Source organism: Orcinus orca, chromosome X, assembly GCF_937001465.1.
Source record: "Orcinus orca chromosome X, mOrcOrc1.1, whole genome shotgun sequence".
In the NCBI taxonomy this organism is placed as follows: domain Eukaryota; kingdom Metazoa; phylum Chordata; class Mammalia; order Artiodactyla; family Delphinidae; genus Orcinus; species Orcinus orca.
The window spans coordinates 62,166,535-62,193,500 of NC_064580.1; the positions used below are offsets into that span (position 1 = coordinate 62,166,535).

The 26,966-nt window shown below is 42.0% G+C and overlaps 1 long non-coding RNA gene and 1 pseudogene across 1 annotated transcript; one reads left to right on the plus strand and one right to left on the minus strand.

Annotated features, from left to right (window-relative positions):
- The first annotated feature begins 2,352 nt into the window (after positions 1-2,352).
- Positions 2,353-20,189, plus strand: LOC117203658 (uncharacterized). The gene is made up of 5 exons (XR_007474955.1): positions 2,353-9,323; positions 9,935-10,129; positions 11,831-15,008; positions 18,921-18,958; positions 19,990-20,189. It is a non-coding gene; the product is annotated as an uncharacterized LOC117203658 (long non-coding RNA).
- Positions 20,190-23,283: 3,094 nt separating this feature from the next.
- LOC101280321 (suppressor of cytokine signaling 6-like) lies at positions 23,284-25,527 on the minus strand (annotated as a pseudogene).
- Between the last annotated feature and the right edge of the window lie 1,439 nt (positions 25,528-26,966).

Below are 26,966 nucleotides of genomic sequence, written 5' to 3' on the forward strand. Positions count from 1 at the left end.
TGCAGTCCTGGCCGACACTTTGATTGAAGCCCTGTGAGAGACCCTGACCTGTAGAACTTAGGTAAGCAGTGCCAAGTTTTCTGACCCATAGGAGACAGTGAGATGATAAATGGATGGTTTGGGTTTTTTTCTATTCTAAAATTTTTTTTCCTTTCTTTGTTTTATTTTTTAATAAATGTATGGTTTTGTTTTAACTTCTTAATTTAACTGTAGATTTACACAGTTGTTAAAAAAAATGTAATACAGAGATCCCAACACCCTTCACCCAGTTCCTCCCAGTGGAAACATCTTGCATAACCATAGTGCACTGCACAACCAGGAAACTGACATGGATACAATTCATAGACCTTATCATAGCACCAGCTTTCCATATGCTAACCTGTGTGTTTGTATGTGTGTCTTTAGTTCTGTGCAGTTTCATCACATGTGTAGATTTGTGCAACCACCACCACTGTCAAAACACAGAGCAGTTCCATCTCAGGATGGCTCATGCTACCCTTTTATAGCCCCTGAGCATAGAATTTTAGGTTAGCAGGGTTTTTTTTTCTTTAAGTACTTTAAAGATGTTGCTCAGCTGACTTCTGGTTTACATCGTTTCTCACGAGAAACCTGTTGCCATTTTTATCTTTATTCCTCTATACATAACATATCTTTTTTCTCTGGCTGCTTTTAAGATTTCTCTCTTTATCACCGGTTGTAAACAATGTGATTATGATGTGCTGTGGCATGTGTGTTTTTTTAATTGTGGTTAACATGCATACATAAAATTTGCCATTTTAACCATTTTTACGTGTACAATTTACTGGCATTAACTACATTCACAATGTTGTGCATCCATCACCACTATTTCCAGTACCCTTTATCACCCCGAACAGAAACTTTGTACCCATTCAGCAATAACCCCCTATTCCCTCCTTCCCCCTTCCCTGGTAACCTCTATTCTACTTTCTGTCTCTATGAATTTGAGTACTCTGAGTATCTCATATGACTGGAATCATACAGTATTTGTCCATTTGTGATTGGCTTCTTTCACTTGGCATAATGTCTTCAAGGTTTATCCATGTTGTAGCATGTATGAGAACTTCATTCTTTTTTTTAAAATAAATTTATTTATTTTTATTTTGGCTGCATTGGGTCTTCGTTGCTGTGCGCGGGCTTTCTCTAGTTGCGGCGAGCAGTGACGCCTCTTGGTTGCAGTGTGCGGGCTTCTCATTGCGGTGGCTTCTCTTGTTGCAGAGCACGGGCTCTAGGCGCACGGGCTTCAGTAGTTGTGGCACGTGGGCTTCAGTAGTTGTGGCTCGTGGGCTCTAGAGCACGGGCTCAGTAGTTGTGGTGCACAGGCTTAGTTGCTCCACGGCACGTGGTATCTTCCCGGACCAGGGCTTGAACCCTTGTCCCCTGCGTTGGCAGGCAGGTTCTTAACCACTGCGCCACCAGGGAAGCCTTTCATTCTTTTTTATGACTGAAAAGTATTCCATTGTATGTATATATCACATATTATTTACCCATTCATCTGTTGATGGACACTTGATTTGTTTCCACCTTTTGGCTATCGTGAATAATGCTGATATGATTTTGTGTACAAGTATCTATTTGAGTCCCTGTTTTCAATTCATTTGGGTGTGTACTTAGGTGTGGAATTGCTGGATTATATGGTAATTCTATGTTTAACTTTTTGAGGAACTGCCAAACTGTTTTCCACAGCAGTTGCACAATTTTGCATTCCCACCAGCAATGCACGAGGGTTCTAATTTCTCCACATTCTTGACCACACTTGTTAGTTTCCTTTTTTTTCTTTTATGATAATAGCCTTCCTAATGGATGTGAAGTGGTATCTCATTGTCATTTAGATTTGCATTTCTCTCATGGGTAGTGCTATTGAGTATCATCTCATGTGCTTGTTGGCCATTTATATATCTTCTTTGGAGAAAAGCCTACTCAAGTCCTTTACCCATTTTTGAATTTGTTGTTGCTGTTGTTGTTGTCTTCTAATGGTTTTAAAGTTTAGGTCTTTGATCCATTTTGAGTTAATTTTTGTATATGGTGTAAGGTAATGGTCTAACTTCATTCTTTTGCATGTGGATGTCCAGTTGTCCCAGCACCATTTTTTTAAAAACCAAACCCAACATTTATTGAGAATAAAGGAAACCAGTTAGCATAGAGGCCCAATTTCAATTCATCAAACTTCAGCTGAGGATCGGGAATGGGGGGGAGGGGGGTGGCCAGCCCTGAAGTCACCCTCCCAGGGAAGAACGAGCTCTGGGAGGGAGCCAACACCATTTATTAATGAGATTGTCTCTTCCCAATGAATGGTCTTGGCATCCTTGTCAAAAATCAACTGACCATATATATGAGGGTTTATTTTGGGGCTCTCTATTCTGTTCCATTGGTCCATGTCTGTCCTTATACCAGTACCGCACTGTTTTGACTGCTGTAGCTTTGTAGTAAATTTTGAAACCAGGAAGTGTGAGACCTCCAGCTTTGTTCTTCTTTTTCAAGATTGTTTTGGCTCTTTGGGGGCCCCTTGAGATTCCACATGAATTTTAAGATGGGTTTTTCTATTTCTGCAAAATATACAGATTAAATTGATCTGTAGATTGCCTTGGGTAGTATTGTCATCTTAACAATATTGGATGCCAGACATTGTGAATTTTACCTTATTGGATGCTCGATATTTTTGTACTACTATAGATGTGCTTAAAGCTTTTTTCTGGGAAGTTGTTACTTGGAAACAGTTTGATCTTTTTGAGACTAGCTTTTAGAAGCCAGAATCAAAGCAGCCTTTTAGTCTCAGGCTAATTTCACTCTACTACTGAGGCAAAACCCTCCTCAGTATTTTACCCACTGTCTTATGAATTATGAAGATATCCCACTCAGGCTGTGGGAACGCAAACTATCTGGTCCCTGTGTGAGCTTTGAATCTTTTTTTTTTTTTTTCCTTTTTGCGGTACGCGGGCCTCTCACTGTTGTGGCCTCTCCTGTTGCGGAGCACAGGCTCCGGATGCGCAGGCTCAGCGGCCATGGCTCACGGGCCCAGCCGCTCCGCGGCATGTGGGATCTTCCCAGACCGGGGCACGAACCCGTGTCCCCTGCATCAGCAGGCGGACTCTCAACCACTGCACCACCAGGGAAGCCCTGAATCTTTTTTTTTTAATATATTTTTTAAAATATTTATTTATTTATTTAGGCTGTGCCAGGTCTTAGTTGCAGCATGCGGGCTCCTAGTTGTGGCATGCGGACTTCTTAGTTGCAGCATGTGGACTACTCTGTTGCAGCATGTGGACTCTTAGTTGTAGCATGCACGCAGGATCTAGTTCCCCGACCAGGAATTGAACCCAGGCCCCCTGCATTGGGAGTGTGGAGTCCTACCCACTGGACCACCAGGGAAATCCCGAGCTTTGAATATTTTTCCCCTCCAGTCCTTTCAGGTGGTTCTTTCTCCAGCTTTAGGTAGTTTCTTTACATGTATTCACTAACCAGTACTCAGATGGAAGACTCAAGGCGCATCCTCTGCATATCTCCAGAGCTTTCTCTCTGTGCAGCCCTCTTCTCTCTAGTATTCTGTCCTGTGAGTTTTAGCTACCTTGGCCTTCCTGGACTCCCAACTCTGTCTTCTCAGCTCACAAAGGCTGCTAGGCTCTGCTTGGATTCCACCCCTCTGCACTGTGGCCTAGAAACTCTCTTCTGACAGTATGCTAGGGCACTCAGCTTGTTTGTTTCTCCTCTTTCTGTGATCATTATCATGTGCTACCTGATGTCCAGTGTCTGAAAACTATTGTTTAATAGAGTCTGTCCATTTGTTGTTCTTTGGGCCAGGAGGGTAAATTATTCCATCTTGGCCACAAGTGGAAGTCCCCTCTGGCTTTTTGTGAGACTGGGGTGTGAGATTTCAGAAGTCCTATTTTTCTGGGCAATGAAGAAGTCCAGGATGTGGCTCTGTGAGTGGAGGCTGAAATGGGATGGATATCAAAGTTCCTGGAGTAAAGGCAGAATAGGAACTGGAAGGCTGGATTGTTAAATGAGTCATTCATATGGATGCTCAACTGGCAAACTAGGTGGGGGTGGAACTGGCGTTACAGAAAGAAGGAGGAGGATGGCAAAGGGCCTGAAGGAATAAATTAACAGTGGTTTTGGAGAACCGTAAAATATTTCTTCTAGCTGGAATATAAAGTACCCAAGAAGCCATGCCAGGAAATAAAGTAGACCGGTGACTATATTTGAAAGGTGCTGTCTGCCATACTGAAGAATTTTTTTTTGGCTGTTCTGGGTCTTCATTGCGGCACACAAGGCTTTTCGTTGCAGTATGTGGGCTTCTCTAGTTGCGGCACTAGAACGCACGGGCTTAGTAGTTGCGGTATGTGGGATCTTAGTTCCCCGACAAGGGATCCAATCTGGGCCCCCTGCATTGGGAGCATGGATTCTTGACCACTGGAGCATCAGGGAAGTCCCCATACTAAGGAATTTGGATATTTTCTTGAAGGCAATTGAGAAAGTCAAGAAATTGGGAAGCCAGGGAGTCAGTTGGTCATCCAGATTAATTCTGGAGTCGTCTAGCTGATGACATGGGGTAGGAAAGAAAACTGATAACTAGATTCAAACATTCTTACTGAATAAAGGAGGCTGGGATCATAGTTTTAAGGTTGTGTAGACAGTTACAAAACCAGATGCCACAAGTCTCAAAGGAACAAAAATGGTTTACCCACGAGTGGTGGACTTGGCAACAGGGAGCAAGGAGAAAGCTTCCCTCATTCCCCCAACTCCTCCTCAACTTTGTGGTGGTCAGACTGTGAGAGAAGAAGCAGTCTCCTTCTGGAGAGGAGCGGGAAAGCAGGAGCCTCAGGAGAAAGCCACAATCAGTTAAGACAAGGGCTGGAAGGAAAAGCTCAGCAAAGAAAGCCAGTGCGTAGGGCAGTTACTTTCTCCTGGAACAGGAGCTCCAGAAGGCACAGTGCAAAGGGCTCTGAGAAAAGCAAGTGGTGGCAAAAACAGGTTGCAGGTGTATGTGGAGGAAACAGAGCATCTGGGGCTCTAATATCAGTTTTCACCTCTTTTCCAGTCTTAGAAAGGTGGTGACACCTCCTCTGCTGTCATTCTTTTTTTTTGTTTTGCTTTGGCTGCGTTGGGTCTTCATTGCTCCGCGCGAGCTTCCTCTAGTTGGGGTGAGCGGGGGCTGCTCTTCGTTGCGGTGGCTTCTCTTGCTGCGGAGTATGGGCTCTAGAGTGCAGGCTCAGTAGTTGTGGCGCACAGGCTTAGTTGCTCCGCGGCATGTGGGATCTTCCTGGACCAGAGTTCGAACCCCTGTCCCCTGCACTGGCAGACAGATTCTTAACCACTGAGCCACCAGAGAAGTCCTGTCATTCTCTTTTTTTTTTGTCATTCTCTTTTAATACCATTCTTAATGTGCCCCATTACAACCGATTTTAGTTTCACTTGAACATATTTCTAACGCTTACTTTGCTTTCTGTTTAAAATTCATGTGATCAGATTGGCATGTCTCCAAGGAAATACTCTCTCAAACCCTCATGAAATGTGCTCTCTCTGTAGCGAACACCGTGTTATTCTAATATCTTAAGGCTTGGTCCAAAAGCCCAAATTGCTTTCTCTGACACTGTCAACTCCTCCCCACTCTTCCCAGAGCCCTTCTTTCAGTTGGATGAAGAAATGGAAATGCCCCCTTTTGCTCCCAAGGTCTTCAGCTTTTGCCCAAGCATCATTGCAGAGAATTGCTTTGCAAGTGACTTGCCTCCTCTGAGCAGATAGAGGTCAGAAAGTTTGATAGATTCTATAACATACTCCAGATCCACAGTGGGAAGACAGCACCTCATCCCCTTTCAATATTACTTGGCATACAATATTTAATTTTTGTATATATAATGTATAGTACAAGAATTAAAATCTCCAAAAATGTACGTGATAAAGAGTAAGTTTCCCTTCTTCCTCTATCCCCAATTCACTTGCTCTCCCTAGAGACAACTACAGTTATCAGTTTCTTGTTTATTCTTCCAGAAAGATTCTATACATTTATCCACGTATATCCATATATTCCTTTTTAAAAACCACAAATTGTGGCGTAATATGCCCACAGTTTTGCACCTTGCCTTTTTCACTTCACACTATATCCTGAAGATCTTTCTAAGTCAGTCCATAGAGAGCTGCTCATTGTTTTTGCAAATGTGTAGTATTACACTGCTAGCTATACCATAGTTTATTTAACCAGTTTCCCACTGGCAGACTTTTCGGCTACTTCCAACTTTTTGCTCTTGCAAACAACGTTTCAGTGAATATTTTTCTACATGTGTCATTTCAAACATATATTTATAGAATATATGTAGAATAAATATATAGACTATATATAGAATAAGTAGATATAGAATGCATCTCTTGAAGTGGAATTTCTAGATCAGACTATGGCACTATCACTTTTGATTGGCCGTGAGGAGGCTTTTTCCAGTGATATCTTGAACACTGTGGCAGCAAGCCATCCACTTCCACAATCTCTGCTACTGCTGCCAAGGGCAACTGTTTCCACTTCCTTTTGTTTCCACTTACAGAATCCTCCCTCTTCTTATGTGGAGTATGTGATAAAACATCTTGTTTAGTGGGTCTGTGCAAAGCCTTCATGGAGAATGCTTCATATATGTGGTGTAATGTGGCTGGTTCTACTTGCTTTTCTTTTCACATTTTTCTACTTATCATCATAACCTTGGTTATGGAAACCCTCTGCTGACCTCCTGGCATGTTCCTTCTCCTTTTCCTCTTTTTCCTACACTTCTTTCTCCCCTCCCCCTTTCTCTCCCTCCTCCTTGTTCTCCTTTCCCTTCTTCTTTTTCTCTTCCACTTCTCTCCTCTTCCTCTTTCTCCTTTGTGATGTTTTTTTTTGTTGCTGTTGTTGCTGCGCACAGACTTTCTCTAGTTGCGTTGAGTGGGGGCTACTCTTTGTTGTGGTGCGTGGGCTTCTCATTTTTGTGGCTTCTCTTGTTGCAGAGCATGGGCTGTAGGCACACAGGCTTCAGTAGTTGTGGCACGCAAGCTCAGTAGTTGTGGCACACGGGCTTAGTTGCTCTCTGGCATGTGGGATCTTCCCGGACCAGGGCTTGAACCCGCGTCCCCTGCATTGGCAGGTGGATTCTTAACCACTGCGCCACCAGGGAAGTCCCTGTGATGGTTTTTGATTTGTCAGGTTGGCTAGGCTACAGTCCCCAGTTATTGAATCAAACTAATCTTTGTATCTCTGTGAAAGTATTTTGTAGATGTGATTGAAGTCCATAAGCAGTTAGCTTTAAGTAAGGGAGATTATCCTGGATAATCTGGGTGGGCCTGATTCAGTCAGTTCAAAGGCCTTAAGCTGAGGCTTCCCTGATGAAGAAGAAATTCCTCCTGTGAACAGCAGCTCCAGCCTGTTCAGGGGTTCTGGCCTGCCCTTCTTGATGGACTGCCCTACAGGTTTTGGACTTGCCTAACCAGCCCCCACAACTGTGTAAGCCTATTTCTTGCAATAAATCTCTTAATATATATCTTCTACTGGTTCTCTGGTTGAACTCTGACTGATACATCCTTCAAAGTATTTTCTCCATCCAGTCTGGGAAGTCCTCATTTCATTGACAAGTGTAGGGAGGCACTCCCCAAACTCATTTATCTGTTCCTCAAGGGGGAAGATCGACTTCAGTAAATACTTACAGAGGGCCATCGTTGCCTCTGATTGGAAGGAAACCATTCTTCAGGTGCCAGGAAAGGTTCCCAGTGTGAGGAACAGTGTGCTAGCATTGTCAAGTGAACTATTATTGGTTGGTTGGTTGGTTGGTTGATGCCAGACTGCTGTTAATTGCATAAAAAGAAAGTAAAAATGATTGAACATAAAAGTGAGAGCGGGCAGAGTATAAAATAAATATCTATATGTCCATACTGACATAAATAAACGATTGACTGAATAAATAGATAAATAAGTAGAAGAGAAGAGGCAAATCTCCCATGCAGAAGAATTTCAAATAATTTATGTACGTACTCTGCCCTCAAGGAAGTAGAGCATTATTCTCTATTTCTTAAGATTGGGTATGCACAGTGACTTCCTTTCAAAGAGTACAATGTGCAAAAGGGGGAAAGGAGTAACTTTATAGTGGAGAAATCTGACAAATGCTACCTCAGTCAGGCGATCAAGTTCAACATCAACAGTGAAAATCGTGTTGATATTATGTATCACAGCTATGATGCAATGAAAATGGCACTTTACCTCTGTAGTCTTCTCCCCCAAACCTATAATCCTAGTCTAACCACGAGAAAAACATCAGAAAAATACCAATTGAGGGACATTCTGCAAAATAGTTGACCAGCACTTCTCAGAACCATCAAGGTCATCAAAAACAAGAAAAGTCTGAGAAACTATCAGGACCAAGAAGAGCCTAAGATAAGACATGATGACTAAATGTGATGTGGCATCCTGGATAGGATTCTGGAACAGAAAAAGGATATTAGGTAAAAACTAAGGATGTCTGGGGACTTCCCTGGTGGCGCAGTGGCTAAGAATCCGCCTGCCAATGCAGGGGACACAGGTTTGAGCCCTGGTCTGGGAAGATCCCACATGCCGCGGAGCACCTAAGCCCATGTGCCACAACTACTGAGCCCACGTGCCACAACTACTGAAGCCCGCGCGCCTAGAGCCCATGCTCCGCAACAAGAGAAGCCACCGCAATGAAAAGCCCGCCTGCCGCAATGAAGAGTAGCCCCCGCTCGCAGCTGCAACTAGAGAAAGCCCACGCACAGCAATGAAGACAAAATGCAACCAAAAATAAATAAATAAGTAAATAAACCAAAAAAAACCTAAGGAGGTCTGAATAAAGTGTGGACTTTGGTTAATGATGGCATATCAATATTGGTCCATTAATTGTAACAAATGTATCACACTAATGTAGGATGTTAATAATAGGGATGGATGTGGGTATATGAGAACTCTCTGTACTATCATCTTAGTTTTTCTACAAATGTAAAACTGCTCTAAAAAATAAAGTGTATCTCTGGAGACAATACAAATATCAGTGGTCGCCAGAGGTTCTGGGGAAGAAGGGAGAGGGGGGTTTAGGGCAGTGAAACAATACTGTATGATACTGTAATGGTGGATGTGTCATATACATTTGTCAAAGCCCCAAACCATTGCAGGAGCGGCCGGATGCTACAGGTGCCTCCAGCCAGAGCCCAATAGGAAACTGCTACCGCTGCTGCTGCAAGAAGTCAACCTTGAAAACACTGGGAATTCCCTGATAGCAAAAAATGGAAGCTCTGCGTAGAGCTGGTTTCCTCATGGTGCTCAGTTCCGAATCAGTCTCATGCAGGTGTGTCTGAGTGGAGGAGCCTAAGTCCTGGGACCGTGTTCTAGCTACGAAGGAGGCCGGCAGATAGTTCTGACTCTTACACGAGGGGGGGCGGAGCTCATAACGTGGAAAATCTTCCGTGTATGGAAAGGTTATTCCAATAATGAGGGCAGCCGCAAGTATGACACAGATGGTGCTGCTGCCAACTGACGTAGAGGATACAAGAGTTTGGGGGCAGGGTGATGAGTTCCATTTTGAACATGTGGGGTTAGAACACTCACATATAGATGTCTGGACGGTGGTGGGATATTTGAAGGTCCTAGCATAGAGGTAGCAGTTAAAACAACAAGAGGAGGTGGGATGGTCCAGGGAGAGCATGTAGAGTGAGATCAGAAGAAGACAGAAGGTAGAATCCTGGTGTGGAAAATAAAACTTCCCTGAATTTCTCAGTGCTCCTGTAAAAAGACCCAGCCACCTGGGACACGGGGATGTACACAATATAAAGATGGAGAATGTTTGCTTTCACTTCCCCTGCATTTCACTTTTCACATACCATGAGGATATCTCCAGTCATTTGTCTAGCTCACTGCTCTGATCCAAAGGGATAATAAAACTTTTCTTATCTTTCCAAGAGCTCCAAATGGTTACAGCCGAGACCAGGTCCCCAGGTGAAGCGTCCAAGATTCCAGGAAGACTGAGCTCTATTTCCCTAAGTATTAACACTTCAAAACGGATAAAGCCCAGACTTTGGAGACATCTCTAGGCTGTAAAAGCTGGAGACACAGGATTTACCTGGCTCTTGGAAGGACATGTTAACATTACAAAAGGTTGGTGTAAGAACCGGGATCCTTTCCAGCCCCTCTTAGAGGAGCAAAGCTTTTTATCTCTCCTTTCGGAGGGGAGCAGGATGGCTGTCTCCCAGATATAAATGGAGAAAATCCACTGTTCTCTCTCATCTTTGGGGTGAAACCCGCCACTCACATAGAAAGTTTCCATCAGTTCTCACCCTGTCACCTGTGGGTCTGGGTGTGGGGGACCAACATGGCAATATTACTCTGGCTGTTGATCTGGTTGTGAGTATTAATCAAAAATAACCCTCTTTTCCCTGAGCCAGGTGTCTCGTATTTCTTTAGTATCCATACATATAATGTACATAACTGTGCAAGTGGGGTAACATCTCAGACCCCTTTCAGCTCTTGACAAAACATTGGGAAACATGAACATTTAAATGGTGGAAGGAGGAAGAGATTTTAAAAAGAGAGAACAGGGGACTTCCCTGGCGTTCCAGTGGTTCAGACTGCACGCTTCCACTGCAGGGGGCACGGGTTTGATCCCTGGTTGGGGAACTAAGATCCCGCATGCCACGCAGTGCGGCCAAAAATTAAAAAAATTAAAAAGAACAAATGAAATAATGCCATTTGCAGAAACATGGATGGACCTAGAGATGATTATACTAAGTGAAGTTAGAGAAAGACAAATATCATATGATATCACTTATAGGTAGAACCTTAAAAAATGATACAAATGAACAACTTATTTACAAAACAGAAATAGACTCACAGACATAGAAAACAAATTTATGGTCACCAAAAGGGAAAGGAGGGGGGAATAAATTAGGAGTTTGAGATTGACAGATACACACTACTATATATAAAATAAACAACGAGGACCTACTGTATAGCACACGGCAATGTATTCAATATCTTGTAATAATCTGTAATGGAAAAGAATCTAAAAAAGAACATATATATATGTTCTTTGGAAACTTAGGAACGGGAAACCTAGGAACAGGAACGTTTCAAGGGGGTGGCAATTATCTGCAGTGTCAAATGCAGAGGGAAGTCCAGGAGTTCCCTGGTGGCACAGTGGATAAGACTCTGCACTCCCAATTCAGGGGGACCGGGTTCAATCCCTGGTCAGGGAACTAGATCCCACATGCATGCTGCAACTAAGAGTTCACATGCCAAACTAAGGAGCTGGCGAGCTGCAACTAAGGAGCCCCCCTGCCGCAACTAAGACCCGGTGCAACCAAATAAGTATTTTTAAAAATGCATAGGGAAGTCCAATAACATCAAGACCGAAAAGCTTTGGCAGTTTGGAAGTCACTGGTGACTTTTTTTTTGTTTTTTGCGGCACGCGGGCCTCTCACTGTTGTGGCCTTTCCCGTTGTGGAGCACAGGCTCCGGACGCGCAGGCTCAGCGGCCATGGCTCACGGGCCCAGCCGCTCCGCGGCATGTGGGATCTTCCTGGACCAGGGCACGAACCCGTGTCCCCTGCATCGGCGGGCGGACTCTCAACCACTGCGCCACCAGGGAAGCCCGCTGGTGACTTTTGCCAAAATAAATTTCAATGGAAATATTTTTCAGTAGTTTGAGGCATGAATGGATTTGAGGAAGTAGAGGCAGCAAACATAGACTACTACTATTTGGAGAAGCTTAAGCTGAGAAAGTAAGGAGAGAAACTGGCACCTGATGAAGATTCAGGGTCAAGAGAGAGTTTTATTTTTGTTTTCTGTTTTTTTAAACAGGAGAGACCTAAGCATGTTTAAGGAGAAGAGGCACCACAGATTGAAATCAAAGAGAGAAACGTTAATTGATGGAGCAAGTTTCTAAAGGAGATGATTGAAAAAGATGGCACATAGGGCCCAAGTGGATGGGTGATCTTGAACAGGAAGATGGAATGGAGACAAGGATGAGTGTGAATGTAGCTTTGTTTGGTGAAGAGATTAGACACCTGGTGGAAACAACCAGGTGAAGGAGGGGAGAAGGGTGGTTGGTAGTACTAACACAGGGTGAGAGGTTTGTGGGGTGGTTTGGCAGACAGGAACACAAAGGGAATTGAGGCTGCTGGCGAGAGAGTAGTTCTGGTGATCAAGCATGACATTAAGAAAGGTTGGGAAAGGAAGGAAAAGAGGCCAGGAGGGGCTGGGAGACTGGGAGAAAATGGAGGGCTCAAAGGACTGAAGGGGTCCATATGAGGTAAAAGAACCAGTGTCCTGTGAGACCCTTACTCCTGAGGAAGCAGGTAGGAGAGGAGCTTGTCTCAAAATGGAATACTGAAGGGTTCGATGTTAGAGGTAAGCAATTCTGGGCCTCAGTAAAGTTCAAGATGTGGTGCTTTGAGTGCAGGTGGCTGAAACGGAATGGAGAAGGTAATTGAGAGAATCATGGGACCCAGAAGTTGCTGGTTCTGTCATCTCCATGGACAATGAGATCCCCTAGTATGAGCACCAGGAATTAGGGTGGAGTGGGAAATCATGGGCTGGGTGCCAGTATCCTTACTTAAGGAGGGAGGAGTGAAGGATATATAAGAATTTTCTAGGCAGACTGGGATGGAAGGATGACCATTCAAGATAGAACAGATTGGAGAAAGGCATGGTTGGATGTGTGAAACAGCCTGATCTTTTCAGGAAACTGAAACCAGTATGAGTGTGAGCACAGGGATGTGCCAGCAGATGAGGCTGGATTAGCAGATGGAACTGACATCGGAGGCACAGCCACTGAGAGGTCTTAAGCAGAGCATAGACATCATTCTGATTTGTATTTTAGATTTTCTAAGGTTAACTGTGGAAAACTAGAGTCAGGTAGGGTTAGAAACCAGTTAGAGGGCTCTCGCAGTTGCCTGGGCCAATACCAGGGAAGTGGCACTGGCAGAGGAGGTGGAAGATGAATTCCAGAGCTATTTTGATATCACACGTGTTTTTGCAGCTCTATACCGTTTCACCTATTTTCAGCATATGCAGTATGAAGCCTGGTAGCTTTATCCTTTCAGTTTATGCTTTTATGGCCCAGCTCTTCACCCCAGAAGCAGCTGTCAGGACCTTTGAGAATGGGATCCTTATCAGTTATATCTCCACTTTGCCCACTGGATAGGGCAGGGGATGCACTTATCAAAGGCTTTTGGTCTCAGCTAATTTACTTGTCTTTACTTGCTTTTTTCCCCCTTTACCAAATCCTTCAGTTAGTCTGAGGCAAGAATTTGATACCTTGAATGTTATGGGATCAGGCTGTTTCACTCTTTTTCAGTGCTCTGTTGCCTGGAGCACACAGGTGGCAAATTGGAAGGGCTAGTACGGTATATGAGAGTTGAACTCAGTATGTGAAGCTGGCTGACAGGCCCTAGTTAGTACTCTGCCTCCTTTTCAGGGTTACTCTGTCATTTGTGGTAGGCAGAATTCTAACATGGCCCCCAGGATTCCTGCCCACCTGGTGAATACACACCTTCTCCCAGTTCTTTACTCAAAAACTAATCTAGGTGCTGCTGTGAAGGGATTGTGCAGATGTAATTCAGATCCCAAATCAGCTAACTTTAAAAAATAGATATTATCCTAAGGGAGCTGACCTAAACAGCTGGGCTCTTAAAAGGGATTGGGCTCTTCAGTCAGAAAAAGACAAATGCTGTATGATTTCACTCATATCTAAAGTAGTCAAGGGCTTCCCTGGTGACGCAGTGGTTAAGAATCCACCTGCCAATTCAGGGGACACGGGTTCGAACCCTGGTCTGGGAAGATCCCACATGCCGCGGGGCGGCTGGGCCCGTGCACTGTAGCCCAGCCTGTGCCCTGGAGCCCACGAGCCACAACTACTGAAGCCCATGTGCCTAGAGCCCATGCTCCGCAACAGGAGAAGCCACCACAATGAGAAGCCCGCGCACCGCAACGAAGGTAGCCCTTGCTCACCACAACTAGAGAAATCACGTGCGCAGCAACGAAGACACAACGCAGCCAAAAATAAAATAAATAACTAAATAAATAAATTTATTTTAAAAAATAAAGTAGTCAAATTCATAGAGAGAAAGTAAAATGGCGGTTACCAGGGGCTGTGGGAGGGGGAAATGGGGAGTTGTTTAATGAATCTAGAGTTTCAATTTTTTTTAACATTAATTAATTAATTCATTAATTTATTTATAATTTTGGCTGTGTTGGTTCTTCGTTGCTGCACATGGGCTTTCTCTAGTTGGCGGCGAGTGGGGCTACTCTTTGTTGCGGCGCATTGCGGTGACTTCTCTTATTGCGGAGCAAGGGTTCTAGGCACGCGGGCTTCAGTAGTTGTGGCATGTGGGCTCAGTTGTTGTGGCTCACAGGCTCTAGGACACAGGCTCAGTAGTTGTGGCCCAGGGGCTTAGTTGCTCCGCGGCATGTGGGGTCTTCCCAAACCAGGGCTCGAACCCGTGTCCCCTGCATTGCCAGGCGGATTCTTAACCACTGCGCCACCAGGGAAGTCCCTAGAGTTTCCGTTTTGCAAGATGAAAAAGTTCTGGAGATCTGTTGCACAACAGTGTGAATATACTTAACAGTACCAAACTGTACACTTTAAATGGTTAAGATGGTACATTTTATGTTATTTTTTATCACAATTTTTAAAAAGTGGGAGGGACTGGGCTCTTTCTGGTGAGATTCAAACTGTGAGAGGAGTTTGACACGAGGGGGATTCTCTGTCGCTGACTTTGTAGATGGAGGGGGCCATGTGGCAAGTAATGTGGGTTGCCTCTACGAGCTGAGAGTGGCCTCCAGCTGACTGACATCAAAGATGTGGGAACCTCGGTCCTATGACCATGAGGAACTAAATTCTGCCACAACCACATGAGTTTGGAAGAGTATCCTAAGCCTCAGGTGAGTCTGCAGCCTGACATCTTCATTTCAGCTGGTGAGACCCTGAGCAGAGGACCCAGGTAACCTGTGCCTGGATTTCTGGTCCATAGAAACGGTGAGAAAATAAACGTGTGTGTGAGTGTGTGTGTGTGTGTGTGTGTGTGTGTGTGTGTGTGTGTTTGGTATGTGTTTTTAAATGAAAATTTTATTTATACTCTGTATATATAAGTAGATACATAAATTCTTGTACAATTTATTTCCAGAAATATGCAAGACATTGCTATTATTTGTTTACAAACCAAACCACATATTACAATCAGTGGACTTGGGATGATTCAATTGAGCTTCTAAGTACAAATGGTTTTACATACCTGATTGAAACATACAGAAAAAGTATAAACTACAGCAGTCTGGACTGCAAGTATTAATCTCATGACACTCCAACACGACTATAAAATTTCTAACACAACATATATACTTATCACAAATTCTATAAGAATTTTTCATCATCTCTGGATGTAGAATTTGTAACACTTTCCAGAAACAGTAACGAAACATTTTGCCATGTCATGATTGATTAATAAAAAGGATGATTATAAAAATACTTTCTTTACAGGATTAAAAAAAGTATTAAAAGAAACTAAATTTGTGATTACTAGTGTACCAACACTTTATTTTAGAAATATAAAGTTATTTATGGAACCGGCAATTGTTCCTTATTAGACTATTCAACAAAACTGTCTATTGCTGATAGTATGATTTCATTTTCAAATTAAGAATTCACACTTGAAAAACAAGGGCCTACTGTATAGCACGGGGAACTATATTCAATACCTTGTAATAACCTATAATGGGAAAGAATCTGAAAAAGAATATATATATGTATATATATGTATAACTGAATCACTTTGCTGTACAGCTGAAACTAACACAACATTGTAAATCAACTATACTTCAATTTAAAAAAAAGAATTCACGGAGTCCCCTGGTGGCCTAATGGTTAGGATTCTGGGCTTTCACTGACGAGGGCCTGGGTTCAATCCCTGGTCGGGAAACTGAGATCCCACAAGCCGCGTGGTGAGGCCAATAAAGAAAAAAAAATTCACATTTGATGAAAAGCCATTGTGATTTAAATATATATATAATAGGTATTTTAAATCATTCATAAAGCATTATTTCTCACGTGAAATGTATAATTAAAATCGCAATTTCTGAAGGCATTTTAAACAAAATGTTTAGACTTACAGCTTTAGCAGAGACATTGCACATAACCTATTTAAGATTTTAGTAACTTTTATCTTTTTATCCAGTTTTGAATGCTGGCTCAAATTATAATGTAGGGCTTCCCTGGTGGCGCAGCGGTTGAGAGTCCGCCTGCCGATGCAGGGGACACAGGTTCGTGCCCCGGTCAGGGAAGATCCCACATGTCGCGGAGCGGCTGGGCCCGTGAGCCGTGGCCGCTGAGCCTGCGCGTCCGGAGCCTGTGCTCCACAACGGGAGAGGCCACAACAGTGAGAGGCCCGCGTACCGCAAAAACAAAAAACAAAAACAAAAAAAATTATAATGTATACTGTTTTTTATTTGTTTGGCCGTGCGGCTTTTGGCACATGATTTTCTTTAAGAGCAAGATGGTTGCCCTGTGTAGCTGGTTTCCTTAAAACCTATTTTTTAGTTCTATGATCATTTCCTGCAATAAATATTTTGACCTTCTGCATTTTCAGATTATGGCTCCAAGTAGAAAGAGAACAGTTTCTCTTAGACAGATTGAGAGACAGAATCAGGGACACACAGAAAATTTCCAAATTCCTTCTATAGCTTATTATTTGTAAAAATTCATAGTAGAGTCCTAATAAGCCTGACAATAGCTCTGGCCTTCATCACGTTTTGTGATGAAACATTTGACAAAAACCACTTTGATCCATTTAGTATGGCAAATGGACACAGCTTTCCTGTTTTCCTTTTTTTGTCTTGAGCTCAGATTTTTAGAAGCACATATTTTAAAAATCAAGTACAGGTTTTTCCAAGTGCCATTTAATAGAATCCAAAAATATTATCAAAATTATTTAGGCCAAACTATGGGTTAAAGTATTATCTCTCTTTTTTCCCTTCCATTTTTTTTCTTGGCTGCACCCTGCACAGCTTGTGGGATCTTAGTTACCCAACCAGGGATTGAATCTGGGCCCTCGGCAGTGAGAGCACAGTGTCCCAACCACTGGACCTCCAGGGAATTCCCTACCTTCCATTTTTAACTAGACTCTTTGAGTATCATATAAAATTAACCTTTCACATTAGGTTGTGCTACCTATGTCTAATGGCTCTCTTTATATACAAAAGTAGAAAATATTGCAATACCTCCTTCTTTCTAAATGTTTATACAATTAAATGTTTATACATTTAATTAAGGCAAATACTTTTATTTTTATTGATATACAATCAGAACTTAATTTCAGACTGCATTATAACAGGGCATATTTCAAGGTATTTTATAATATGGCTACACAAAGGCACATTAAAATTGTCTTTCTGAATAGAACAGTATTAACGTTTGCCCTCTAAAATGACACAAAATAAAATTTTTAAACATTTAAGCAAACAGACCATTTAAAAAATGGGCAGAAGACCTGAATAGACATTTTTCCAAAGAAGACAAACGGATGGCTAACAGGCACATGAAAAGACGCTCAACATCGTTAATCATCAGGGAAATGCAAATTAAAACCACAATGAGATATCACCTCACACCTGTCAGGATGGCTGTCATCAAAAAGAACACAAATAAACATTGGCAAGGATGTGGAGAAAAGGGAATGTTACACTGTTGGTGGGAATGTAAATTGGCGAAGCCACTGTGGAAAACAGTGTGGAGGTTTCTCAAAAAACTAAAAGTAGAACTACTATATGATCCAGCAATTCCAATCCTGGGTAGATATCTGAGGACAATGAAAACACTAATTTAAAAAGATACATGCACCCAATGTTCATAGCAGCACTATTTACAATTGCCGAGATATGGAAGCAACCTAAGGGTCCATCTACAGAGGAATGGATAAAGAAGATGTGGTATACAGATATACAATGGAATACTACTCAGCCATAAAAAAGAATGAAATTTTGCCGTTTCCGACAACATGGATGGACCTGGAGGCTATTATGCTTAGTGAAATAAGTCAGAGATAGAAAGACAAATACTGCGTGTTATCATTTATATGTGGGATCTTAAAAATAAAACAAATAAATGAACATAACAAAACAGAAACAGACTCACAGATATAGAGAACAAACTAGTGGTTACTACTGGGGAGAGGGACAGGGGAGGGGCAAGATACAGGTAGGGGATTAAGAGGTACAAAGTACTATGTATAAAATAAATAAGCTACAAGGATATATCGTACAGCAAGAGAATATAGCCAATATTTTATAATAACTATAAATGGAATGTAACTTTTAAAAATTGTGAATCACTATATTGTACACCTGAAACCCTATATAATATTGTACATCAACTATACCTCAATAAAAATAGTGAAATAAAATAAAAGCTCACCGGGTGAAAATTTTTTAAAGTTTTAAAACATTTAGATGAAAATCAGAATAATCTGAACTTGACACTGAATAGTTAGATCTTATACACATAGTATCACATGAGGAAAACGTGGGGAACAAGCTACGCACACGTGATAAAATGGGTTTCAGGGCAGTCCAAAGGCCTCTGTGCACTATGGTTTCACACAAAGCACTTGTAAATGCTTCTAGAAACATGGAAAAGTCATTTCAACAGTTATTATTAATATACAGTGGCTCTCTGACAATACCTGCCATCTAATATAGATGCACAAGACTTTTAACTCACCCTAGATATATGTTAAATTGTTTAAAAATAAATAACTTTGCAAAATAGTAGTTTAAATGTATTACATTAATTTGATAACAAGCTTACAACTCTGTAATAATTCTAAATCCAAATAGCTTATAGTGAACACAAATGATATTAATATAATATTCTCCATATTCTCCATCTTCTTATTAGGTGAAAACATATCAGAAAATGAGAGGAGTCTCCACAAGGTACGATCGACACCGGCTAGAATTCAGTACTTTTTCCCCTTTAAGTCAAAAGAAATAGTGCCATGGTATTATGGCTTTGTGCCTTTTCTTGGTAATATCTCAATTCTGACCCTAAAAAACAAATAGAGAAAAAAGTGGGGATACAGTTACGTTTGAATGACAAAGCCATTAAGTTTGACTTACTTAGGACTTTTACCCTTGTGATTAAATGAGGGTAGGGAAAACTAAGTGACAAAGGAAGAAACATCTCGAATTACAGGTTTCATCTTAGATAGAAAGAGTTTTCTTGTGTAACTGGAAACACCTTCTGGTCAGGGCAATCTCAAAACACTACATTACAGCATTGTGCAATGAATAAACACTCTGCATTTGAAAATAACTAAAAATATTAGGGATAACCACCCCCATGACTACTGAGTTAGACATAAAATGCTTAACTAATGATTCCAAATTACTCAAGACTTAGCTAAATTTAAAATAAACAAATAAAAAACTTTAAAGAATGGCAGTACATATGATAGGCAATAAGACTTCCATATATCTGATATGGTTTAATATTTTTCTCACATAATGCTTCACACTTTCCACATTTTTTTCCAGCTAGAGTCTTTGGTGGGGGCAGGGGTCAAATCTAGCATATTTTACTAGCGACTACATTAAAGAAAAATATAAATCCAACTGCAAAACAATGTTTTCTTTTTATCTAAGTCAACTCAAAACCTAATGTAAATTTGAATGTTGCAAGAGAATCCGCCAATCCACTTATGCAAATTAGTGGTACAGTCAAGTTCTACCCAAGAAAATATGACTAAACTGAAGAAATTGAGGTAAAGCGTTTGCCAGAGGAAAGTATAGATGCAGAAAATTGCTATCATAGGAATCTAAGTTCATGTAATATTTCTTTAATAATAGTTCTAGTTCCATAGTTCTTTATATATTATGCCAATTTGTATCAGAGTTTAAAGGCAGAAAAGGCAACAATTTCTAAATTGGTGGGCTACATTTCTTCAAGATTTTTTTTTTTTTTGCAGTACGCGGGCCTCTGACTGTTGTGGCCTCTCCCGCCGCGGAGCACAGGCTCCGGACGCACAGGCTCAGCGGCCATGGCTCACGGGCCCAGCTGCTCCGCGGCATGTGGGATCCTCCCGGACCGGGGCACGAACCCGCGTCCCCTGCATCGGCAGGCAGACCCTCAACCACTGCGCCACCAGGGAAGCCCTCTTCAAGATTTTTTAATGTAAGGCCATTTTCTTTTAACATCTTTATTGGAGTATAATTGCTTTACAATGGTGTTTTAGTTTCTGCTGTATAACAAAGTGAATCAGCTATACATATACATATATCCCCATATTCCCTCCCTCTTGCGTCTCCCTCCCATCCTCCCTATCCCATCCCGCTAGGTGGTCACAAAGCACTGAGCTGATCTCCCCCTGTGCTATGGGGCTGCTTCCCACTAGCTATCTGTTTTACATTTGGTAGTGTATATATGTCCATGCCACTCTCTCACTTCGTCCCAGCTTACCCTTCCCCCTCTCTGTGTCCTCAAGTCCATTCTCTACGTCTGCGTCTTTATTCCTGTCCTGCCCCTAGGTTTTTCAGAACCACTTTTTTTTTTTTTAGATCCCATATATATGTGTTAGCATACGGTATTTGTTTTTCTCTTTCTGACTTACTTCACTCTGTATGACAGACTGTAGGTCCATCCACCTCACTACAAATAACTCAGTTTCGTTTCTTTTTATGGCTGGGTAATATTCCATTGTATATATGTGCCACATCTTCTTTATCCATTCATCTGTCGATGGACACTTAGGTTGCTTCCATGTCCTGGCTATTGTACATAGAGCTGCAGTGAACATTGAGGCACATGACCCTTTTTGAATTATGGTTTTCTCAAGGTATATGCCCAGGAGTGGGATTGCTGGGTCATATGGTAGTTCTATTTTTAGTTTTTTAAGGAACCTCCATACTGTTCTCCATAGTGGCTGTATCAATTTACATTCCCACCAACAGTGCAAGAGGCATTCCTTTTCTCCAAACCCTCTCCAGCATTTATTGTTTGTAGATTTTTTGATGATGGCCATTCTGACTGGTGGGAGGTGATACCTCATTGTAGTTTTGATTTGCATTTCTCTAATAGTTAGTGATGTTGAGCGTTCTTTAATGTGTTTGTTGGCAATCTGTATATCTTCTTTGGAGAAATGTCTATTTAGGTCTTCTGCCCATTTTTGGATTGGGGTGTTTGTTTTTTTGATATTGAGCTGCATGAGCTGCTTGTAAATTTTGGAGATTAATCCTTTGTCAGTTGCTTCATTTGCAAATATTATCTCCCATTCCGAGGGTTGTCTTTTCGTCTTGTTTATGGCTTCCTTTGGTGTGCAAAAGTTTTTAAGTTTCATTAGGTCCCATTTGTTTATTTTTGTTTTTATTTCCATTTCTCTAGGAGGTGGGTCAAAAAGGATCTTGCTTGTGATTTATGTCATAGAGTGTTCTGCCGATGTTTTCCTCTAAGAGTTTTATAGTGTCTGGCCTCTAAGGCCATTTTTACAAAATATACAAACCACTAGATGAAAATGAAGGCAACAGAAAAATTCAACTTTTCATAACCAAAAAATTAGCACAACCTTAAAAATAATTTAGAAAAGAATGTTGTAAAAGATACACCCCTCTAGGTCGTCGCAGAGCACCGAGCTGATCTCCCTGTGCTATGCTGCTGCTTTCTACTATATTTTAGCAGCATTAGGATGCAGGGTAAAATGGAGTGTATGTGGTAATATAGGACAAATATTTCATAGAGTGTAGCTTATTGATAACCACCACAAGATCCTGTGTGATTTACATGCCTCTTAAAAATATATAGGAGCTCAGTTCATTTTGTGCTATTTTATTGTGTTTTTTTGTTTGTTCGTTTTTTGCGGTACGCGGGCCTCTCACTGTTGTGGCCTCTCCCGTTGCAGAGCACAGGCTCCGGACGCACAGGCTCAGCGGCCATGGCTCACGGGCCCAGCCGCTCCGCGGCATGTGGGATCTTCCTGGACCGGGGCACGAACCTGTGTCCCCTGCATCGGCAGGAGGACTCTCAACCACTGCGCCACCAGGGAAGCCCTTATTGTGTTTTTTAACTTAATTACCGTCAAAAAAAAATGTTTGTATGCATGTGGTTTGTCTTTGTATAACCTTCCTTTACTTTCAGAAATGAACGCAAATACATTTGTATTAAAAATTTTTTAAATTACACTTTTCTTGTTAGGAGATAAAAAAAATTTCTAATAAAAGTCCCCATCTCTTTTTAGGCATACATAATTACAATAGAAATGTGACACAATTCACACCATTATTTCACTCCTATACTCACCTGGATCTAGGTATATACCCAGATAGTGATTTGGCTTACCTCTATGTCTCCAAATAACTGAGGCAAATACAAAAAAAAAGCCCAAGAAATAAAATTACTCTTAAAATAGGTCAATGAGCTTGTATACTTCAGTTACATTTCCACTTTGTTTAATCATGCTAAATAAAAAAAAAGTTTGTTTTCTTCTCATTCCATGATGCCCTATTATATACCACCAGGTACTAATTTTACAGAATTCCTAATATGTTTTACATATACATGTTTTATTTATATATATTTCCATTTCTAATATCATAGCAAAAGTCAACTTAGCTATTTTAAGAATGCTTTACATATGATATAAATTTTTAATAATAATATCTAATTAGTGTGATATCACAAATCTTAACTTCTTTGTATGTACTATTTGATTATTAAAATATCACTCTCTTGAAATAACAACAACAAAAAAGATATACTGCAGATCTGCATTCTATTACCCAAGCTATGTCAATTCATAATTCTAAATCTTTCTAAAGTATGAGATTAAAAATCACTTTTAGTGTATATATAAATTCTGCATGTTTTTTTGAGGTACGCGGGCCTCTCACTGTTGTGGCCTCTCCCGTTGCGGAGCACAGGCTCCGGACGCGCAGGCTCAGCGGCCATGGCTCACGCGGGCCTAGCCGCTCCGCAGCATGTGGGATCTTCCCTGACCGGGGCACGAACCCGTGTCCCCTGCATCGGCAGGCGGACTCTCAACCACTGCGCCACCAGGGAAGCCCAAGACTTTCCTTTTTAAAGAACCAAAAATAAACTCAAGACACGTTGGCAATACTGCCCCACCCCTAAACAAATTGATTACTCTTTTCACCTAAATCTTTAACAGTTATGGCAGCCAAAGATTTTGATAGTAATGAAAGTTTGTCAATTATATTTCAACCTCTTTTTCTGGAACCCAAAGTGCAGGATGCAGGGTTCTCCTAATCTTTCAGTAATGCTTCTCCTGTCAATAATTCTTCATTTTGTTTGGCAAAGGCAGTTTTTGAAATAAGTCTATTCTGATATACTGACATATAACAAATAGCACCTGCAGGAATCGTGATACTTGGTTGGTGAGTCTGACAGGGTAAATTGCATATCCAGGCAACCGAGACCTTGAATAACAAAAAGCTCCATTTCCAGAGTCCCTGGTTGAATGTTTAATTAGATCAGCAAATTGTCCATCCACATCTGGTTGTTCATAAAAGCAAAACCTAACATTTGAGTGCTCAATTCTAGTGTGAAGTGTTTACCATGGAAGCAAAAGCTGGAGCTTAAAAGATAACAGTCATCAGAACTAGCCGGAGCAAGAAAAGAACCATCTGGCACATTTGCTAGATTTCCTTCTGTCTCCCAGCATGTGATTTGTCCCCAGCACTATCCTTATTTCACAAGTTTTCTCAGCTTCTCTGCAAAGCTTGTCACAACCATAAGACCACTACTTTCCACTGAGTCACAAACTCTTGGGCTTCCCTGGTGGCGCAGTGGCTGAGAATCCACCTGCCAATGCAGGGGACATGGGTTTGAGCCCTGGTCCAGGAAGATCCCACATGCCATGGAACAACTAGGCCCGTGTGCCACAACTACTGAGCCTGCACTCTAGAGCTAGAGCCCACGAGCCACAACTACTGACCCGTGAGCCACAACTGCTGAGGCCCATGCGCCTAGAGCCGGTGCTCCGCAGCAAGAGAAGCCACTGCAATGAGAAGGCCGTGCACCACAACAAAGAGTAGCCCCTGCTCGCTGCAACTAGAGAAAGCCTGCACGCAGCAACGAAGACCCAATGGAGCCAAAAATAAATAAATTTAAAAAATGAATAAACTAAAAAAAAGAAAGAAACTCTTGCAACCACAGGAGCAGAGTCAGGATCAAAATTCAAATGATAGCACGTATACTTTCAGACACATGGACATCTGTGCTGGTAAGTCCACCGACGTTCCTTTGGATTTGATTTTTCTGCATTGGAGGTGGCAGTGGTGAGTGTGGAGGGACATCATCATGACTCACTCTTGGGCTTTGCAGTGTGACACCTGAGGTGCCAATGAACAAGCCATATACAGACTTGTCCACAAAGATCTCTGGGGCAACGACTAGGTCCTGGTTTTCATTTTTGGAGAAAGAGTTCTCTCCCGCTTGAGAAGCAACTGCAGAAACTTCCATGGAAAAACTGTCCAGACAATAGGCAATGCTTCCAAAGCATACATCCCCCTCATTTCTAGGCACAGAATACCAAACGCAGTCTTGACGGGTAAGTCCAATAACTACAGGCACGTGTTCATTGTGGTGAAGACGCAAATCTCCATTCTGAGATTCTGAACTCTTTAATGAATTATTTTGTTCTCGGCACACAGTTTCAGGCTGAAGACTGAAAATCTTTTCAGACATCCTTACGTGTTGGATTTGGATTGGAAGAATGAACCAGGGCTTTGAATCTCACTTCCTCCATTTTGATACACTGCTCCTCAGAGTTTGTAGGTCAAGAGACTAAGGGGTAGGACTATAGTGATGATTGACGAGGAAAGTGGACCTTATTGGTCTTTTGAGCTCTCGCATCTTTAAAGACTATTGGTGCTGAGGAGAGGAAAACGTATCCTCATCTGGCAGAGCTCCCAGAGGGTGTGCTCCCCTTGCTTTTCTGCTTTTGTTCTGCAGAAAGCCGCCTTTTTAATGTACCCATTAGGCTTTCAGTCTTTGATCTATTTTGTTCTACCTTTTTCATCTTCCCTGTTGATATCACAGCTGGCCATGTCTTTACCATAGCAGCTACCAAATAAGGAATCATTTTTTCCAAACTCACTGGCTAGTGATGGTTGCTGTGCTACCATGAAATCAGTTTCTTTACTTTTATTCGGGCTCAAAGATTTCCGGAAGGTTTTAAAACGAATTTTCTTCGTTATGAGTGGTTAGCTACTCCGGGGGGTGGGGGTCGATCTCTCTCTGGAATATTATCCCCAAACATCTGGAGAGCCTGTGGCGCTACATCTAGGTATTTTTCCAGCTTCACTGAACCTTTGGAGCCATTTTCCAGCGGCAACTGCGCCGCGGCGGCGGCGGCGGCGGCGGCGGCGGCGGCCAGAGCGTGTCTCCGGCTCTCTCGCCGAGCGCTGGCGCGACTGCTCTGAAGTGTGCGTTGTTTCAAGCCGCTAAATTGGTGGGCAATTTGCGAGACAGTAACAGAAAACGAATACACCATTAGCGGTATGATTACGGTGGCAAAGTTTGGGATTGCGGTGGAAGAAGCGGCTGGTTTATTTTAGGTGATTCTGAATTTACAATTGCCCACAAAAGGGAGAAAAACAAACAAACAGAAATCAGTGTGAAAGAGAACACACAAAAGCACCTCCATCAATGCCCAGATCAGGCCTTCTTGGTCACCCTCCTCCAGCCTGAAGTGACTGTTCCCTCCTCAGATATTTATAGACAGTGATGTATTTTATCACCTTAATAATACTCTTCTGTTTTATGCTCTAGCGGCTTTTTGTGTCTACCTAACTGGGCTTCAATTTCCTTGAGGGCAAAGATCTTGTCTTGCTGATTTTTGTGTCTCCCACAGTGCCTTGCACTCTAGTAAATGTTACTTGATTGGCCAAAGAAGATGCATTTATCTGATAAGTCCTTCCAACTAAACCCTCCAGGTGCTACTGCTGGAAGGTACCTGGAGAGGGTTCTTGAGACTCCAACAGGAGTTTTTCCTTATTGAATCACTGTGAGCCCCACCACCCAGCTTTCCACAGCAGCGTCCTTTGACTCCTCTCAGGATAAGGAAACTTAGACCACAAGTATGGATGGGCCAAATAGCCTGCCTGGCTGGGAACATAATCTGGCATTTAACAAGAAGAAGAGTTTTACTTAATTAGCTAGCACCCACTAATCAGTAAGGCCTAAACATCTGCCAGTGGAATCTGAGAAGTCCGTTCTAAAAGTTGAAAAGCTGATTTTATTCACCACAGATGGAGCACTTCTGCCGGGGAAGGGGGGGAGCGGGGAGAAAAAGGTTTTACCAGTTAAATTAAGAGAAGAGGTTGGTGCCCAACTTCCAGGAGAGTTTGTGTAGTGAACTTCGTCTTTTTCACTGCATCTGACTCGTAATTATGGATGTGATAGAAGAAATGATCAATATTACAAATTTCCTCTGTGCCCATATCCATAATTAACAGTATGTGAGCTGTCTCAAAGAAATTGAAGCAAAATTTGAGGACTTAAGGGTGTGTGTGTGTGTAGGCAGTTGGCTAGGTAGTAGAAACATTTTGAAGAAATTCACCGACTTGCTTTCTTAGATCAAGGACTTTTTTTTTTTTCTTGGAAAAAAGAAGGCTCCGAGAGACACAACTTGTTGCCTCCATTGGTTTATAATTTCTTGCTGATGTGGCAAGCTACCTTAAATCCTTCCTGGAACAAGAGATGAGATACAAATTAATACCAATGTGACAAAATGTCCGAACAGTGGACTTGAAACTGCAGGAGATCATAAAGAACTGATTTGTTCAATAAGTGGAGGCAATTTAGTTTCAATCTCGACGTGTGGTTTAGGTAGATGGCAAATGAATCCATTTATCATTGTTGAGCTGCCTTGAGTTACATATCACTGATTGTACCGTTCTGCAGAGCTACGTGGTGGAAATGAAGTCACAA